This window comes from Oreochromis niloticus, linkage group LG3 (genome assembly GCF_001858045.2).
Source record: "Oreochromis niloticus isolate F11D_XX linkage group LG3, O_niloticus_UMD_NMBU, whole genome shotgun sequence".
Taxonomy (NCBI): domain Eukaryota; kingdom Metazoa; phylum Chordata; class Actinopteri; order Cichliformes; family Cichlidae; genus Oreochromis; species Oreochromis niloticus.
In genome coordinates this window covers 31,144,834-31,147,576 of record NC_031967.2, presented here as the reverse complement: position 1 = coordinate 31,147,576, position 2,743 = coordinate 31,144,834, and positions in this window count along the sequence as shown.

Below are 2,743 nucleotides of genomic sequence, written 5' to 3'. Positions count from 1 at the left end.
CCTTTGACCTCTGACCTTTCCTTCGAGGAATAGATTGATCTGATGGACAAAGTGATAATAATGGTATAAAACAGTCTTTCTTGCTGCCATTGTTTGTATTGAGAACATATAGGCAATGATGCATGGTGATGCTAAAAATCACATTATTTTATTATGACTGTTATGCAGATTACAGTAACAAGTTATAACCATTACAAAACATTCAGAAACATTTCACATATATTCAAATTGCTAAACAGACTGTTTTTTTTTGTGTGTTCAAAAACGTTTTCACTTGATGTTGATTTCTAAACATCCAAATGAATTTTCCCAAACAATGGAATGGATGTTACATATGTAGTACATCTACATAATTGGGGGCACAATTATTATTTTTTAATTTATGTCAAGTATATATGAATGGGTTTTGAGTGAGTAAATAACAAAATCCTGCACATTGCACTTATGTTTCTTCCTGTTTCTCCGAAAATTAAATACTGGCAAGAGAATGAGCTGCCTTGGAGGATCTTTAACACTCTCACAGTGCTTGTTTTGCTGAAACTAACTGAGGACGCTCCAGAGACAACCTTAAACAGGTTACTGACTGCATCAGTATCTTAGCAGCTGTGGTTCCTGCTCACAAAGAAAAGGTTTTAACATCAGGTTGGATGCTCATAGCCAGTGGTGAATATATTGATGAATATATTAGTATTAGAATATATTTCCTCTCTCTTTGACATCTTACTGAGGACTAAAAAAAACGTCTGACCATTTAAAGCAGCTGGAAGCCTCAGCTTTTGACTCGCGTGGATTACTGAACTGGTTATATTTAATATGAGAATCTACAGTTTTAGCAGTATAAACTGCTAATTCACGCAAATATTTGATCAGCCAATCATATGGCAGCATATTAGTGCATGTAGGCATATAGACACGGTCAACATGATCCACTGAAGTTGAAAGTGATCAGGATAGAAAGAATTGCGATTCAAGTGAATTTTCAGTGTGCCATGGTTGTTGATGTCAGACAGACTGGTCTGAGTATCTGCTGATCTGCTTTGACTTTCCCACACAATCAACTATAGAGTTTAAAGAGAATGGTCTGATAAGGAGAAAACACTGTGTGAGCAGCAGTTTTCTGCTTGAAATGTCTTATTGATACCAGGAAGTCAGAGATGAATGACAAGACTAATAGGAAGAAAACAGGGACTCAAATAACCAGTCATTACAACGTCTAGAACAGCATATTGGAACGGACAACACGTGTAATCTTGAATCAGATGTTTTATGCCAGCAGGAGAGCACATCGGGTAAGAACAGAAAACTTAAGCTACAGGTCATATGAAGTTATCACAACTGGTGATGAGTCCAAAGTGATTATAATATTAGGTTAGCCAGCAATTTCCATGAGTCTGAATGTGATGTAAACACTTTGAAAGCATCGATCCAGGCTGTCTCCCGCCACTGGTTCAGGTGGCTGGCGTAATGATGTGGGAAATATTTTTTGGCACACTTTAGCATGCTAGTAACAACTGAACATAATTTGCCACAGCCTACCTAAGCTGACCCTTTCAATCCCATTATGGCCTTAGTGTACACAACGTCTGATGGCTGCTTCAGCAGGATAACACACCATGTTAAAAAGTTTTAAATCATGTCAAAGTGATTTCACGAAGAGTTCAATGTGTGCAAAGGGCCACGGTTATCAATCCAAAACAGCACCTTTGGAATGTGGTGGAACGAGAGATTCAAATCATAGATGTGCAAAGCTATAGGCTGTAAAAACACCTACAGTGTTTCTGAATAATTTCCTGGGTGAGGGCTTTCTTGGAAAAGAAAATTTCTCTGTCACGCGGTCTTTCAAGTGCGTTGAGTGTATGGTTGTTCTTGTTTTTTCTTAGATCCATATTTCAATACAGCGCCGCTTCACCTGCAAATGGAAAAGAAAACAAATGTAGAATGAATAGATGCTGAACAGACAACAAAGCAGGAGCATGAATAGAGAATGAAAAATGATCATCGTCTTTTTTCTTTGATAAAGCAAAGGAATGAAGGCATGAAAGTGGTGTAGTTAACTGTGTGACTGACGTCTTGGCTGAGGTCTTATCCATCAAAGCAACACTCAGCAAAGTTCAAACATACAGTTTGAGAAAACATGCAGAACTGACTCAAAGAAACTAGGTGTGAGGAATATGAAAAAAGGGTAAGTACCTCTGAAGGGGAGAATTAGAGTTGTGGATTTTATGTGCATTCCTGGCACATAATCGTCTTTTTACAGTGGGAATGGATCAAATGGTTAAGCATATTTAATTGCTGGAGCATGAAAAGTGATGTGACTCAGCTGAGCATGTCTTTTGTTGCACTCAAACATGAAAACACAGTCACTAACATGCTCTCTGTGGAGAAAACATGACTTATAACTGCAGCTTGTTTACTGAGGGTACAAAGTGAACAGCACTTCTTTATTTACAGCCATCAACACATAGTGATAAGTGGCATTGTTACAACGCTTTAAACAGAAAGTGGAAAAAGAAAGTGTTGTGCTAAATAGCGTAAGGGTTGCATGTGAATAATTAACAGTTTTGTTTAAAAGCTCAGTCATTACAAAATCAAGTCTACATATCAATGTGAGTATTCTTTTTTAAAATATTGTTTTAATTCACTATTTAAAAACTAATAAAATATGTCTATAAAAAATGCAGTTTGGAATCACTTTTCTTGGGAAGTAAATCTATTTTTAACACATCCTCCAGTTGCAGAGCTA